This window comes from Coenobita brevimanus, chromosome 69 (genome assembly GCF_032717465.1).
Source record: "Coenobita brevimanus isolate Jiangsu-jjx chromosome 69, ASM3271746v2, whole genome shotgun sequence".
Lineage (NCBI taxonomy): Eukaryota > Metazoa > Arthropoda > Malacostraca > Decapoda > Coenobitidae > Coenobita > Coenobita brevimanus.
In genome coordinates, this window is record NC_137022.1 from 12,835,056 (window position 1) to 12,852,504 (window position 17,449).

Below are 17,449 nucleotides of genomic sequence, written 5' to 3' on the forward strand. Positions count from 1 at the left end.
GTACAAGGGTGGTGGAGGTGACTCAGCATCACTACTGACGGGGCTGAGTTCCGCCAGGGACCTCTGTATTCAGGGGCCACGGGATCACGCATATGGGCGTCCTCTCTCGTCCAGGGCTGCTGGTGGTGAAGGGTCCTGCACTTTCAGGGCTTGGGGAGGGAATCTGGCCCTCGAGGCTGGGGCCGAATAGCTACCTGAACTTCTCGCTCAGGCGCCTGATGGAGGACGAAGCTCTCTGGCGTCAGGGTGTAGGGATCCTGGGGGTGGTATGGAGGTCCTAAGGGCTGCAGTCCCTTGCGGTTGGGGACGCCGTTAGGAGGGGCCTGCAGCGTCAGCCTACATCGGGGTCCGTCAGGCAAGTCGCCTTAGGAACCAGCTGCAGGGAGAAGAGCCTGGTGGTAGTCACGGGTCCTCTCCAGTACTCCTCCAGGCTGGGGGCTCCCTCTGGGTCGTAGGTAGGTGGGCAGGAGTCAGCACCTGATGGAGGAGCAGCTACTGGCCGTCTCCTACCGTAGGGCCCGGCTATTGGCTGTGGCCTTCTAGGGGCGTGGCTACCGGCCGTCGCTAAGGCCTGGCTACTGGCCATGGCCTGGGGAAGGGAGCGGTTATAGGCTGACTCAGGGGCACCTTCGGAGCGGCTACTGGCCGTCTCCTGACGAAGGTGGGAGCGGCTACAGGCCGTCTCCTTGTTACCTCCGGAGCAGCTGTAGACTGTCTCCTGTAGGAGGGTCAAGCGGCTACTGGTCATCTCTTGAGGTGCACCTTTAGAGTGGCTACTGGCTGTCTCCTTGTAACCTCCAGAGCGGCTGCAGGCCGTTTCCTGTAGGAGGGTTGAGCGGCTACCGGCCATCTCAGGGGTGCTGACTGGAGCTGGAGTAACAGCTCCACCCCGTGGTTGTCGGTGGTCGGCATGCCCAGAAGGTAGTCTTGTATTCCTGCTATGGTGGTGGTGGGCGAGCTCCGGGTCATACTGTAGGGGCGTGCGGCCCAGGCGGTTTATGTCCCTGTACTAAGCACGCTGTATATGCTCCTCTGTGGGCTCCTTCTGGGGGTGTTGGGTTGCCCCCGGTGATATACTGCATTATACATATAATGTTTGCATATCACTTTGGGTGAATTATAATGAATGATATTGGCCACAATCGTTAATCTACGAGTATATTGTGGTATTTATTAACATGGTAACGCTTATAAAAATGTCAGTTATCCGAAATACAAAACCAAACCATTGGCGTGGCCAGTCATGAAGTGGTAAGTCAACACCAGATCGTTGGTTATTTCATCATAAACTCTGACACGTTTCTACACAAATACAGTGATATTATACCATCAATTGTTTGTTCACTGTTGATGACAAACGAGAGAAAAACACAGCTGTCCTGACACTGAGCCGACCTATTACACGCAAACATACACAATCAGATGCAGAACTAGTCACACACAGTCACGCACGTAAATTAAGCTGATAGCTGAATGCTAAGAAGCATATTACACTATTATATTTCTTCTAGCGTGGATTCCATAATAATAAGTTAAGTGACTGGTCACATCAAGGTCTTAATTCATGTAAAACGAAATTGAAGCCACGTGTCTTTCCAAATTGCAACTCCTATTTCCCACCCTACCCACGTCCAACATCCCCGATTTCTATCCCAACACGCTCTTCCCCCACCCTATGTCTCCTTCCCGGCTGTAGCAAGCCATCAAGAAGCAATTCATAGGTAATGTGCTCAGGTTAGGATGGTGTTTCGGTCTGATCCCCTCCGATTTTCCATGAGGGTGAGGGAATATAATATCCCACACATTATCCCTAATATACCATTGTTGGCAACCTTACTATCACCCCACCTCCTGACCCCCCTTTATTCCCCAGCAATCAACGACCTCTACCTTATTCAACGAGTATGAGTCATTAACATTTGGAAATTGTGCTAACAGATACGGCTCACGGATTTATACCCAACTGATTACCATAGCTTGCACAAACAACAGCTCAACAATAGGCCAGTATCATTCATCTGAAGTAAGGTATTGCTGAAATGGTAACTATTATCACTCCCCTCCCACCCCTCCTCCTCCTCCCCCACCATCTCTGAGTTAGCCACAGCCTACCCTCCTCAACGGCCACCATCCCCACTATCACCCCCCCTTACCCTTCCCTGCCTTCTCTCCCCCTCTCCCGGATAGTAACCTGTCAGCTAGAAGCGACCCATCGCGTGTGTACTAGGGCTGAGTAAGTGTTTCCCCTTCATTTGCTTGGAACTGTAACTAATGCCATTTGGTGTGAGTAGTTGGAATGAAGAGAACTTGAAACCTAATACTTATGAGAAGAAAACTGTCTCCGTTGGAGGAAACTAAGCGAGATGATGATAAATGGAAATTGACATAATGATAAAGAAAAGAACCCATATTATGCAGTGCTAATTTGAAAACGTGGGAACACCTAATGAACAGTGTGAACATTATTCAGTGGTTATGAGACATTACCACTGCAGTTCTTGCGTAACGAACTGTTATGTCTACACTGGCATATGTGCAGTTACATTGGAATATATTCCATTAATAATATTCTTGCAGTAAGGACTTCAGTTATGAAGTGATTATGTAATTTTAAGTGATGAATATACTACTAATCCTTTCAGTTCTTTTTATATCATACCTGTATATTCATTATTATCATTATTTTCTTTTATATATATATTACTTAATTTCCCTATTATTTCTCTAAATAATAGATATTAATACCAACTTTTTTCAAACCAGCTTTTAACCCTAAAATTATTAAATTTTGCAAAGGCTATGCAATTGTATTGTAAATATTAGGTTTCATTCTCTAATTTGAAACAACTACTTACATTGTATCTTTTTATATTTTATTCTGTGGTATTTATTATTGCACTTGTTACGAGCGAGGGTGAAGCTCTCGCGAGTCTCTCGTCAAGTAGTGGCATTTTCTCACATATGAGCGGTAGTGGATGTTGGAGCGACCCTAATGAGAGAGGGCAGTGTTTGGAAACCCCCTATACTGTTGTTTGCATATGATACTGTATTGTTAAGTGAAGACGAAGGGGAGCTGCAAGGTTTGGTGGAGGAGTTTGGGAGAGTGTATAAGAAACGGAATTTAGAGGAGAATGTAGGGAAGTAAAGTTATGGTCTTCTCGATAAATGAAGTCAGTGAATGTACGGTGAGGTTGGATGAGAAGGAAATGGAAAATGTGAGGGCGTTTAACTACTTGGGTAGTGTGTTGGGTAAGGATGGAAGTTTAGAGGGTGAAGTGCTTGAAAGGGTACAACTAGGAAGAGAGGTTGCTGGCTCCTTGAAGGTAGTGATAAGAAACAGGGAAGTGAGCATGGGAGTAAAAAAGATACTGCATGGCAGTATTGTGATACCAACTCTGACCTACGGAAGTGAAGCTTGGACCTTGTTGGAGGGACACAAGTCAAGAAAGAGAACAGTGGAAATAAGTTTTTTGAGAGGAGCATGTGGAGTCACATGGAGAGAATGACAAATGAGGAAGTGAATGAGCGTTGTGATGCGGATGCGGATGCAATAGGAAGTGTTAGGAGAAACACACTGAGTTGTTTGGCCATGTGGAGAGGATGGAAAGCGAGAGGCTGACGAGGAGAGTGTATGTGATTGTGGTGGAGGAGGGAGGAGGGAGGGGGAGGCCAGGGATGAGATGGAAGGTATATTAGAAGGAGTGGAGAGGTATATTAGAGAGGTTGGTGTGAGCTAGGAGCAGTGCTGTGAAATGGCAGGGGACAGGGCGACATGGAGGCGATTTGTTTGTGGTTACCCCTTACGGGATTAAGGCGTCTGGGAATAGATATATAGAGAGGTATCTCAGCAACCACAGGGCCGATGACTGCTTGGTTTGCACCATATGATAACCCGGTTCTTTAAGATTTGTTTTTGACAGGTTTCATCACACCCCGGCGGTGCACGTGGTACGTGACAGTTGCCCCAAGTGCAGCATGTCGAAAATCTTCAAAAGAGCGCCACAGGTCAGACAGTTTGTCGTAAAAGCATGAAGCTTGGTAGGTAGATAGCCATTAATATACTCTACTGTATGCATCCTTGGGGTGTAAGGCAACTTTTCAATTCTTTTGGATTTATATGGCCTCTCTCGTACCTTTCCGACAAAGGAGTTTTACTGGTCTTTGACTAAGGGCCTAGCTTCATCATTTTTCTGTCACATTCTTATTACCATACTCAATTATTTCTCCACCCTCGACGTAACTAGACTCCTTATCAAAATATTGCCCCATTGTGTCAAGAAACACAATTCTTAATTAGCTAGGAGAAATTGTTACGATGATTTAATAATATCTTACAAACTACTGTAGACTGATATCAATATATAGATTAGTATCTACTAGTAAATAAGTGTCAAGTATAAGTGTAGTTCGGCCTACGTGACTGAAATTGAACTGAAGTATAAGCTGGCGCCGAGATTGAATATTGCTGAGATAATATCTACGGACCTGGACAGAGAGAGGGGAGCCGGTTCTGCCTGCATTTCAGAGGCAGGGCTCTGATGAAACGCACCTGTAATCTCCTTGAAACGAAATAAACCTGTTAAACCGTATCGGGCTTTGGGAATTACCTTCTTGATTTAAGGAAGGTATAACGAGTAATAAAAATGGCTTTAAAGAGATCATCGTAATTAAGGAGAGACAGAGAGAGAGAGAGAGAAATATACAGATAGATATACATATATGCGCGCGCGTGCGTGCGTACGTGTGTGTGTGTGTGTGTGTGTGTGTGTGTGTGTGTGTGTGTGTGTGTGTGTGTGTGTGTGTGTGTGTGTGTGTGTGTGTGTGTGTGTGTGTGTGTGTGTGTGTGAGCTGCCAATTTTAGCACTACCAGCAAGTTTCAACACAAGAGTCAAGAGTCAGCAGCAGAAGCAAAATGAGCAGAATCTTTGTAGACGAGATGTTTGGTGTCTGGGCCATTGTGTTCCTGCCTGAAGGGCGTTATGCTTCTCTCTCACACACAGGAGACACCCACTCACACGAACACACAGTTGCACAAATACAAACATGCAGATTACGCGCATGCATTCACTGCCTCTAAAGATCTCAGTACGGGACTACATGGCTTTTGGACATGCTGAGTACCGTTGTTATATGTGTGTTGCGGGATGGGGAGGTGGGGTAACTCACCATATTCAGCACTTCTACGTAATCAGGGTGAAGCAGAAAGATCTTCAGCTTCCATCCCCTCTTCGCCACAGAGCTGCACCTCTCTCTCTCTCTCTCTCTCTCTCTCTCTCTCTCTGACCAGATCGCCGATCTAACTATCCCGGCCCCATTTAAAACATCAAACCAAACCCTGCAATAATAGGAAGCCTCACGCGTTCCTCCAGATCATTTCATGGGTGCTATGTAGCCGTGATTGTTAATATTCAGATCTGGCACTGTACAGGTATTGCATACCTCTGTATAGTTGCGTATTATACGTTATAAGCCTTTCGCAAAGATGATTTACCTCGAATTCGGTAGAGGTATTATTTGATAATCCTGGATAAACTGAGTATAAAAAATACATAAATAAATACAGTATATACATACATAAATTTATTTAACATTTGCTACTGTATCCTAAATCTCGATACCTATGTTCATCATCATCATCATCAACCAGACCTCCTTTCCCACCCTAGGGCAGGGTGAGGAGTAGCAACGTCCAGGCAGCCCAAGTTTGCCCACTCCGATGGGCCACGCTTCCATTCACTCATCAGCCAAGCCTCTGGAATCCTGGCTCTATCTGATATCTGTGTAATTCAGCCACAATATTAAAACGAAAAACCGAGAACTCGGGTTCCAAGCAGTCTACGCAAAGCATTGCTTGGTATGCCTCCGCCAAACCAAGCCTTGCGCATTAATTCTCCATACAACCTCCATGACAGGGCTTATTGTTGGTTGAAATGAGACTAAAAATAACCAAATTGACTCACATGACCTTGACCTTTGACCCCTTGACATTGCTGGCTCAATCAGTTCATCGCCTTTTCATTCTCTATCACTGACAAAAGTTTGGTCGAAATCCTTCTAGGGGTTAGGAAGATATCGCACCCACACCCACATGACCTTAACCGTTGACTCGACCTTCCTAACCTAATCAGTTCATTGTCTTTTCATACAGTATCAGGGACAAAAGTTTGGTCGAAATCCATCGAGAGGTTCAGGAGATATTGCACTGTAACCCATTTTACCTTTATCGTTGACCTCTTGACCTTGCTGGTCTAATCAGTTCATCATCCCTTCATAGTGTATTCCTGACAAAAGTTTGATCAAAAGCCGTCGTGTGGCTTTAATGCCGCTCTTTCTGGAGCACCCTCAAAAAATAAGATTGTCAGGGAAATAAAAAAAAAGAACAAGGAAATGGGTGGAAACAGTTGCAGCTGTGGTGAGGAGTCGGGAGGGACCATGAGAGCATACCCTGTAAATATGGATGCTAAAAAAGTGATGGTTTGAGCTCAATGAAATTTGCTGTCATACGAGTAGTTTTCTCTCATAATAAGACAGGCTCATGTTTCTCTAATACACCTGTTCTTGCGATGCAGGTAAAACAGTTTTCAGTAACTTGTACAACACATGGAGAATCTTACCTACTGTATAGTAGTTATACTACCAACAGAAAACTGGAATGATCTTTCGCCACCTACATATGAGATAAACATGCGACATTCATCTCGTTAATTTGTCAGTGAACATTACAATTATTATTTTACGCTTCACTAACGAAAAACTTTTTAAGAACACACCAAACTGCAATTTCGCTAAACTTTATGCCGATTTATCTGTAGCCTTTTACACCCAGTCTGTCATAATATACAAGGAATACTTCCCACCACGATATCCATCTCCACGGTTTTTACCAACGCATATGAATCCACGCAATGAATAGAACCCAGAGCATATAATCATGACACATTTCTTGACCAGCTTTCACCTCCTAAGGCACTCGTATAAAAAAAACACTAAGAATCAAATCCCAAGATAGATGTTTGCGTAAATTTTGTTAACATTTTATTCTTTTGTCGAATTAATCCGCTTCTCCATTAATTACTACTTAGCTTATCAAAATCTTTTAAGCAAATCACTCATAGCAAAATAGTCAAACCGATCTCGTCTCCATCCTCCTTCTCGGGCTGAATCAATTAACAGACTCTGTGCATTGAAGGAGACTTTCGTCGGGTATGAAACTTGTTTTCTTTCGTCTTGGAGTCGTGGATTTTCGAGCCTCCCCCTCAGCATGGTTGTGTGTTTGGTTTTAACCGCTGTCTCTTTCTCTGTACTGTATGTATAGTTCCTGATAGCTTCACCTCCCTACACTGGTTCAGTAGTGCACGTGCGTGTACGCGCTCGTTTGTGGGTGATTTTTATGTACAAAGAAGGGACCAATTAGACCACTCACAAGATATCATCCCTTCCCAATAACTCAAACAAGAGACATACCAAATCCAAATTAGTTCGTTCGGGATGCCTAGACACACTGCCTTTGACAAACTAAGCGCCGCCTTAGGAAAACTTGTGGTGTGTGTGTGTGTGTGTGTGAGAGAGAGAGAGAGAGAGAGAGAGAGAGAGAGAGAGAGAGAGAGAGAGAGAGAGACAGACAGACAGAGACAGACAGACAGACAGACAAAGACGGAGACACGGACAAGTCTGAGAATTTTTGAGATATGTGGTTTTGAAGTTAATTCAAAGTGAACCATAGGCGAAAATGTTTTTCGATGGTTCGGTCATATGAAGAGAATGAAGAATAACAAACCGACAAAGGCAAGGTATCATACTGCAGTGGTTTTCAATCCCATCCATGTGATCACCTCGAAGTTAATAACAATGATGATAGTGATGATGATGATGATGATGATGCAGTGAAATACTCCCGTAATTCTTCACCCTCACAATGGCTTTCCCCTCCACCACTTACCACAGTTTCACTCCAACCCTCCCATCCATCCTAATTTCTCCCGTGCACAGCCCTCCCTCATAACCAACCCAGAATTTAATCACAGCCTTTCCTCTACCCTTTCTCACTACTGACCGTAAATTTTCTGTTACTTGCTCTTCCCCTTTCCGTTCCCTTCTGACTGTTACTTCTCCCTTACCTGATGTACAGGCTATAAAAAAAGTTTCGGCACCCTTACGACACGATACATTATGATACACACGAAGCATTCTGAATCATCTCCTGAATTTCGGTGTGTGCTTGGTATCCATGGCCCTGTGTTGCTGGTGTGTTACTTCGTCCGCTAATGATGAAATCCAGTGGGAGAGTGAGAGGGGTACAGGAGTATCAACCACACCACGTATTCTCGCCGTCTATAACAGTGATCGTTGCGAAAGGTATCAGAGCAGGGGGTGCCGAAAAAATTTTTAGAGGGTGTACAATCGGCTTCACTGCTACGTACTACACCGACTTGTGGTGACTTCGTAGATGTGGCACCATTGTGTTTGTTTACATCGTTGTAGGACGCGAATGAGTTGGAGGAACCACGGCATAGTGGTCAGGTACGGACAGCTACATTGCTATGATCTGTGTAGTGCTTATATTATATAAAGCATGTAATGTAATTGAACATGTCCAGTAATTCAAGCTTAATTTAATGTGATGGTGCTGGGACCAATCAGGGAGTTGGATGCTTCGTTGTGGATGTTCAGGGGTGCTGTTGGTCCAAAGCAGGCCTTGCTTTACTGAATGAGACGCAGGCCAAAATAAAACTTGTCTAGCGCAATGTATAATGGAGGATGAACATATTTGCCACATTTTATATACTTGTGTGTGTGTGTGTATATATATATATATATATATATATATATATATATATACACCTCCCTTTCCTTGGGGGAACCAGCCTAGGTATATATATATATATATATATATATATATATATATATATATATATATTGATATTGATATTCACTCACTCGATGTAATGCTGCTCTTGGATGCCTGCCCTCTCCTCTCTTCCGTTCATCCATCCTCCCTCTTCTGTCTTTCCTTCAATATTTCCTCTTCCTCCTGCCAATGGGTGACTCTGCACTGGGTGACAAGCCAAATGGTTGCCTGTACTACACCAGGAAACCATTTACTACGTCAGTTGGTAACCATATAACCAAATTATAACGCCTGGTGGTTTAGAGGGTAATTAAGGTGCTCTAATCGGATTGAGACTGTGTAGGTTTATATCCAAGGGTTGGTTGAGGTATATTACTCACGTAATGAGACTCAAGGATGAGTGAGACCGGTCACCCTCATCTTAAATGCCAGGACCTACTTGCCGAGGCCCCGGCTCCTACGCTCCTCATGGGTAACACAGGATTAGATGATGAATAATTTATATATATATATATAAGTGGAGTCTCTTTTATCCGAAATTCTTTTAACAGTAATATGACATTAACCGTAAGTTTTACTAAAACGTTCTCATTTCGATTAACCGCAAAAATCTGAAATTTATCCGAATATTCCAACACGGAGGGCTTGTTTTGCGCCACTAGCGTTAGTTTACGGTTGTTCCGCTAGTCAACAGAGCGAGCTTTCGTTGCGCCAGCCCCCATCCACCACCTCGGAAGATAGGGATGATGTGGGAGATGATGTGGAAATGATTGAATAAGGAAACAGAAAATATGAAAAAAAAAATTAGGTTTAAGACTTTATTTGTTCGATTTGCTTATAGTGAATTACATAATTGTTGTGGTGACGGTTTATTTAAGTATATTTGAGTGAAGATTTTTAGATGACAGTTCTATCATAGTTACAAAAGTGCGGTTACATACGTAGTTACTACAGTGTATTAAGTGTTTTGGTGATGGTTGAGTGGCTTCTGGGGTGCTGGTGGTGGTGGTGGGCTAGACGTTGCCAGAAATGGGTGATGGGTGAGTACAGTACTGTTCTCTTTTAACCTACATATTATTACAGTATCTTTTATCAGAAAAAATCGATTAAACGAAACTTTGGAAGTCCCATGATTTTCGGATAAAAGAGACTCCACTGTATATATATATATATATATATATATATATATATATATATAATGTAGGAGGAGGCCGTAGCACGGGCCGAACAGGGTAGTACTCCCGAGGGGAATGGGAATGCTGGTGATAGGGAGAGCTGGAGCTCCTGTTTCACTACGTATCTAACTATCCCTCTCTGTTGACCTTTTCAGTGTGACAGTAACATGGAAAGTAGACCAGCATACTCTCCCAAACATTTCCTCTAACTATCTATGCACTGCACCACATGCACTTTACATTTCACACAACGTATCCCGCTACGTTACAGGGGTTGGCGCCAGCAAGGGCATGCGGCCAGAAAACTTTGTCCCCGCTACCTAGTAGCAGACTTCTGGGGGGAGGCGTGGCAGGGGTTACCCCGGCATAGATCATGGGTCCAGGGTGAGATGGGGCTCGGGCCTGTGCTAGAGGGTACAGGGCATTATGGTTCCCAGGCTGCCGTTTCCGCCCAATAGAGAGGGGCCCGAACCTGGGAGTAGCACCCCAGGAGGCTGCCCTATCAGTGGATGTATAATGGCGGGATAGTTGCAGTGCCAAGGGGCGCTTGGAGGGTGTCCCTGCAGCTGTTCTAGCAGGGTGCCCCGAGGCCACTACCACAGCCACTGGTAAGCTGGTGGGCTAGGGGTCCCAGATCCATTGCCTGGACCTGGGACTGTGCAGTGAGTGGGGCCTGTGCTATGTCTATCCCCCTTTATTAGTACTGAAGATGACAAAAAAAATAAGTTTCAAAGCAAGCCTGAGGACAGTAAATCACCCAAAGGGATGAGGGTGGGTTCATGGAATGTGGGAAGTTTGAGGGGAAGAGCGGGGGAAGTCGTTGAGGCATTCAGTAGGAGGTGGGTGGATGTGGTGTGTTTGCAGGAAGTCCGGTACAGGGGTGGATCAGCCAGAAAGATTGTTGGGAAGGACTGTTGCTATAAGTTGTTTTGGCAGGGGGGGGGACAGACGGATATGGAGGTGTTGGTGTGATGCTTGCGGAGAAATGGGTGGAATATGTTATGAATGTTTTGAGAGTAAGCGATAGGATATTGATAGTTGGGTAGAAAGATATTTGTGATTATATCAGCATATGCTCCAGAGGCAGGATTGGATGTAGCAGAGAAAGACAGATTTGGGGATGATTTAATACGTGTAGTGGGTGGTATGCGGGATGATGAGATAGAGAATTTGGGAGGGGACTTAAATGGTCATGTAGGTGAAGCAGCACAAGGTTATGAAGGTGTGTATGGGGGATGTGCGTATGGTATAAGGAATGCAGAAGGGGAAAGGATACTCGAGTTTGGGGAGGCAATGAACATGATTGTGTGCAACACATATTTTAGGAAAAGAGACAGTAGGTGAATTACGTATGAGTCTGGGGGAAATAGCAGTCAGATAGATTATTTTCTGGTTAGGAGGGCCGATAGGAGGTTAGTGAGGGATGTTAAAGTTATAGGAAGTGAGGAGTGTGTGCAGCAGCACACACTATTGATTTGTGATATGGTGCTTAAAGAACAAGTGATGAAAAAGAGGACTTATGTACCTAGGAGGAAAATATGGAAGCTGAAAAACCAAGTAGTAAGGGATGCCTTCTATAGTGAGTTGAGGAGAGTGGTGGCTGAACAGGGAGCTGTAGACAGAGGCGTTAATGAACAGTACAGAGCCCTCAAGAACAATTTCTTGAGAGTTACTGATGTAACATGCGGTTGGACAAGAGGACCACCAAGACATAATGTAACTTGGTGGTGGGATGAGGGTCTAGAAGCTGCAGTTAAGGAGAAAAGAAGGCTTTTCCGGGAATGGGAGGTAACAAAGAGGAATATTTGGCTGCCAAGCGGAGGGCTAGAAGAGAGGTATACTGGGCAAAGTCTGAGTCTCAGAGACTATTAGTTGATAATCTAAATCATGGGGAAAGGAAAAATATGATATTTAGGGTGGCAGGCCAGGTGAAGAGGGATACTCGGGATATTATAGGTGAGCAGTGTGTGAAGAATGATGAAGGATTAGATTTTATATTTTTAAGGCGGCGCAACTGCCAGGGTCATATGCCGCTGTATAACAAAGAAGTAAAAAAAGCAAAAACAAAAAACAGAGGAAAAGCCACACAATCAAAAAGGAGAAATTCTAAATATCCTTAAGAAGTCCTGCCTCCTTCACAAAGGAGAGGGTTGCCCCTCCCAAGGCACAGGCATCCTCTCCAAGCACGGAGGAAAGATGATACACACCACCATCCGTTTGGTGGTCAGAGAGGAACCGACGCCGCAAATCCTCAAGACTAGGACACTCCACCAACAGGTGCCGAACAGTCAAGGGAACCAGACAGTCATCACAGAATGGAGGAGGAGCCCTCTCCATTAAAAAACCGTGAGAGAAACGGGTGTGGCCAATGCGGAGGCGGCACAAAGCAGTCTCCCATTGACGAGGGAAGCCCTGGTAACTGAATGAGCCCACCTTCTGGCAAATCGAGCGCAACTTATTGGCACCCACAGCATCCCAATGCTCCTGCCAACAGCAGCAAACCCTGAAGGCAATAAAGGAGTGCATATCTGCAGCAGGCAGACGATATAGAGGGGACTGTGCACGAGGGGGACGAGCCGCTGCCACCTTGGCCAGCTGATCAGCTCGTTCATTCCCTGCCACTCCTACATGAGCTGGAACCCAACAGAAATCTACACGACGTCCACGACGCCCTAAAAGGAAAAGCCACTCTAAAATGGATAAAACCAAAGGATGAGAGGGATTAAAAGACTCCATTGCAGAAAGAGCACTTTGTGAGTCACTAAAAACAGTAAAAGCAGTGTGGGGGAGAGTGAAGAGAATCTGAAGGGCAAATAAAATAGCAGTCAGCTCAGCCGTAAAAACAGAAGCAGTCACAGGGAGGCTCCCACCTCGACAGAAGGTGGGAAACACCACACCAAAGCCCACACCCGCATCAGACTTAGATCCATCAGTATAAACTGGTATGGAGTCCCCATGAGAAGAGGCATGCTCTAAAAACAGAGAAAATAAAACCTCAGAAGGAAGGGAGGCCTTACTGGATGAGAAGAAACGACAAAATTTCACCCTTGGGAGAAGCCAGTAGCCCACCCTCGGGACACGGTGGGGAGTGATCGGCACAGAAGGAACAGAGAAGCTAGACATAACTGACTGCACCCTGAAACCAAAGGGCTTTGGAAAGGATGGCCGAATGGCAAAAATAGGTGACCGAGAATCTTGAGAGACCTTGACAAAGGGCACAGAGTCTGGGAGACGAGATAAGCGATACCAACATCGCATCAAAAGGGAAGAGCGGAGCAAGTCTAGAGAGAGGACACCAGCATCAGCCAACAAACTCGAAATCAGGGAAGATCGGAATGCCCCAGTGGCGAGACAAACACCAGCATAATGTATGGAATCTAAAATACGAAGCCGGGCTTCTGAGGCAGAGGAATAAACTTCACATCCATAATGAAGTTTGGATAAAATCAGAGACTGATGCAAGAGGAGGAGGGTCTTGCGATCAGCTCCCCAGTATGTGTGCGCTAAAACTTTCAAGAGACCCAATGCTCTGAGACACTCAGCTTTTACCTGCCTCAAGTGAGGGACCCAAGTCAACCGGCTGTCAAAAATCAGCCCTAAAAACCGGGTTTCCTTTAAACACGAAATACGACGCCCGTCTAAAAAAAGGTTTGGGTCAGGGTGGACTCCACGAACGCGGCAAAAATGCATGGCAACCGTCTTCTTGAAGGAAAATAGAAAACCTTATTCATCAGCCCATCTAGAGACACGGTTGAGAGCCATCTGCATCCTCCTTTCTGCCATTGACATCCGTGAGGCAGTGACAGAGATTGATAAATCGTCAACATAGAGAGAGCCACAAACACCATCAGGGAGCACAGAAATAACGCTGTTAATTGCCACTGCAAAAAGGGTAACACTTAGTATGCTCCCTTGTGGTACACCATCCTCAAGGGGACGTGCAGTAGACAGCTCACTTCCGACTCGGACCCGAATAAAACGATTAGATAAAAACTCCCTGATAAAAGTGGGGAGTCGCCCACGGAGACCAAACACATAAAGAGATTGTAATATACCATGATGCCAGGAAGTGTCGTACGCCTTCTCCAAATTAAAGAACACTGTGATATGATGCTGGTTAGTTGCAAAAGCCTGGCAGATGGAAGATTCTAAAGAAAGGAGAGCATCTGCGGTCGACTGCATCTTCCAAAACCCACACTGGACTGGAGACAAGTAACCACCCTTCTCTAAGTACCACATGAGCCGACTATTCACCATCTTTTCGAGGACCTTACAAAGGCAAGATGTCAGCGAGATAGGGCGATAATTAGTGGCCTGCAAGTGATCCTTACCTGGCTTAGGGATGGGGAGAACCACAGCAACACCCCATGAGGTCGGAAACCCACCAGTGCACCAAATTCTTTTATACAGTGACAACAGAAAATAAAGGGCTGCATCAGGCAAGTGGTGTAAGAAGGCATATGGGACATCATCCAAGCCTGGAGACGAGTCGCAACACTGCAACAATGCCGTCTGAAGTTCAGAAGCAGAAAAAGCAACATTATATGACTCCTCCGCAGTAGATGGAAAACTAATGCCCAAAGATTCCAGGTGCCGTCGGCGGCTTGCCGACGGGGATGAGGTGTCCTTCCTAGAGACATTAGCAAAATAAGCTGCAAATATCTCGGCAACAGACGAAGAATGAGCCACCACCACACCTGCATGAGATAAAACAGGAGGAGAGGGAACGGGAAATTTCCCTGAAATCTTCCTCACCCGTTTCCACACTTTTGTGAGAGGAGTCTGTGAAGAAATTGAAGAAACAAATGATGCCCAAGACTTCCTCCTAGCCTCCTTCATAACCCGCCAGGCATGAGCTCAGGCCCTCCTATATGCTGCTAAGTAACCAGGGTCACCTCAGTGACGACGAAGTCGGGAGAAAGCAGCACGTTTAGCCCGAACAGCAGAAGCACACTCATTGGTCCACCAGGGAACTGGACGGCAAGGAAAGTGACCAGTTGTTCTCGGAATACTCTGCAGTGCTGCTGAGTGTAGTAAGTCTGTGAAATACTCAACAGCAGCATCAGTGCTGACAAAATCCTCCACACATCGGTTCGGAGAACACAGCTCCTCAAAAACCGGCCAGACCGCCCTATCCAAGTGCCAGCTGGGAAGACGACCCCGAGGCTCACTGTGTCGATCTTAATAAAATAGGGAAGTGGTCACTGCCATGTAAGTCCGGTAACACAGCCCATGTAAAATTCAGGGCTACCCCTGCAGAGCACAGAGACAAATCAATAGCAGTAAAAATACCCGTTTGACTCTGGAAGTAAGTAACTTCACCAGAATTTAAAATGTACAGATCCACATCCTGCACAATGGAGGCTAACATAGTACCTCTAGCATCAGCTGTGGAGCCACCCCACAAAGGATGATGACTGTTCATGTCAGCCAGCAAGAAATAGGGTGAGAGAAGTGCACGAATAAGATTTTCAAGATCAACCCTCTCAATAGTGGCACTAGGAGGGAGGTACAAAGAGCACAGTATAACGATGGAGAAGGAAAATCTGGAGAGCAACAGCCTGCAGTGGAGTGTTAAGACTCACAGCAGTGAAAGGTATGTCACTGCGTACTGGAATAGCCACACCCCCACCATGACCCTATCCACGAAGAGGATCTGAATAAAAAACCTGGTAACCAGGTGGACTGGGAGGCGCAGCATCACCAACCATTGTCTCTTGTAGGCAAACACACACAGGTGAATACTCAGCTAGAAGCCAACGGAGTTCCTCCCAGTTGGCTCGTAAACCACGGCAGTTCCATTGAATAATATTAGCCATTAAAACTATTGAAATGAAAAGGGGCAGGGGAGAGGGACAAACAGAAAACCATAAAAAATACTAAAAATATTAAAATGGAGGAACTATATACTGTTACATAGCCTATGATTTCATCATCCTTTGTGTAATTCTAACGTACAGTGTGCTGCCTGTTTGATCACGAGCGTGTTCTACCTCACTCCCCCCTTCTACCGTTATAGTAGAGTAAGTCGTTCTTTCTGTTGTTCAGAGCGGGATTGTCAACTCTTTGTCCCCATGGCTTCATTTGCGCGTCCTTCTTACAAGTTGTATCAAGCTCTGCCGGCCCCTATATAATGAGCTCAGTCTCTACATTAATGGCCACTTAGATCTACTCCTCATTTTGTTCACATCTCTGTCCTCCCCTGTACAGTTATTATTGTGAGTGCTCAGGAAGTCTCCAGCCATCTAGCAGCTGTGTGTAATTTGAGTATAACTGTGGTTGCATTTTTTCTTGTACTGTGTAGCATAAGGTTAATTCTTAGGCCTAGTAAGGTTTTTGTAATTTATGTAGGGTTCTTATTGTCAGCCATCATTAATAATACTTTGTATCTGTAATAATTTATCTTGCATTAACTGAGCATTACCCAGTGTATTTTCATTTTATCAGGGCTGACTTAGATAAATTTACTCTTGCTAATTTCGTGTTAATAGAGGCTATTGCAGTTAACCATATATTTAACCTGTTTTTTACCATTACATTATCCTTATGAGTCCTGAATGTTTTATTGTTAGTTTGTGCATTAAACTTTAACTTGTAATTTTATCTAACTCTTTTGTTTTGAACCTGGGACTTTACGGGACAGTAGTGATTTTTAGTATTCTCACTTAAAGTGTACATTATCTTTCTCTGTTCCGTAACATAAATTTGGCGACCTCTTATCAGGATATTCGGGATATTATCATAAGGATATTGCTCGATATTTTGTGACTGTGATTTATTCATGATGTCTACTATTACTACACTTGATGAAGCCAAAGATTTTTTGTCAAATGTGCAAACAGTGTGTGATGTAGAAAACAGAACAAAGAATGAACTTAAGCTTGTTGCTCAACAATTGGGAATTGCTGTTCACTCTCATCATTCTAAAGATCAAATTGTTGGCATGATTAATAAAAGCTTGTTTAATGTAACTCCTCCAAATGAGCAAACGCAGATTGAAATAGCTAAGTTACAGCTAGCCCTGCAGGAGGCTCGTGTGAAGGAAGCTGAATTTCAAGCACGTGCTAAGGAGGCTGAGTCTCAGGCTAAGGAGGCTTGTGTTAAGAAGGCCGAATTTCAAGCAAATGCTAAGGAGGCTGAATCTCAGACTCGGATTCAGGAGGCACAGAAACAGGCTCAGGCACAAATTGAACTAGCTAGGATTCAGGCAGACCATGAGTATCGCATGAAACAAGGTGGAACTGGATCATCTAGCTCTGATGATTTTGATGTGGCTAAAAATTTTAAACTTGTCCCTCCTTTTAATGAATCTGATTTAACCAAGTATTTTCAGTTGTTTGAGAGGGTAGCTACAGGTTTTAATTGCCCCAAGAAGTATTGGCCAGTACTCCTTCAAACTGTTCTCACCGGTAAAGCTCAAGTAACT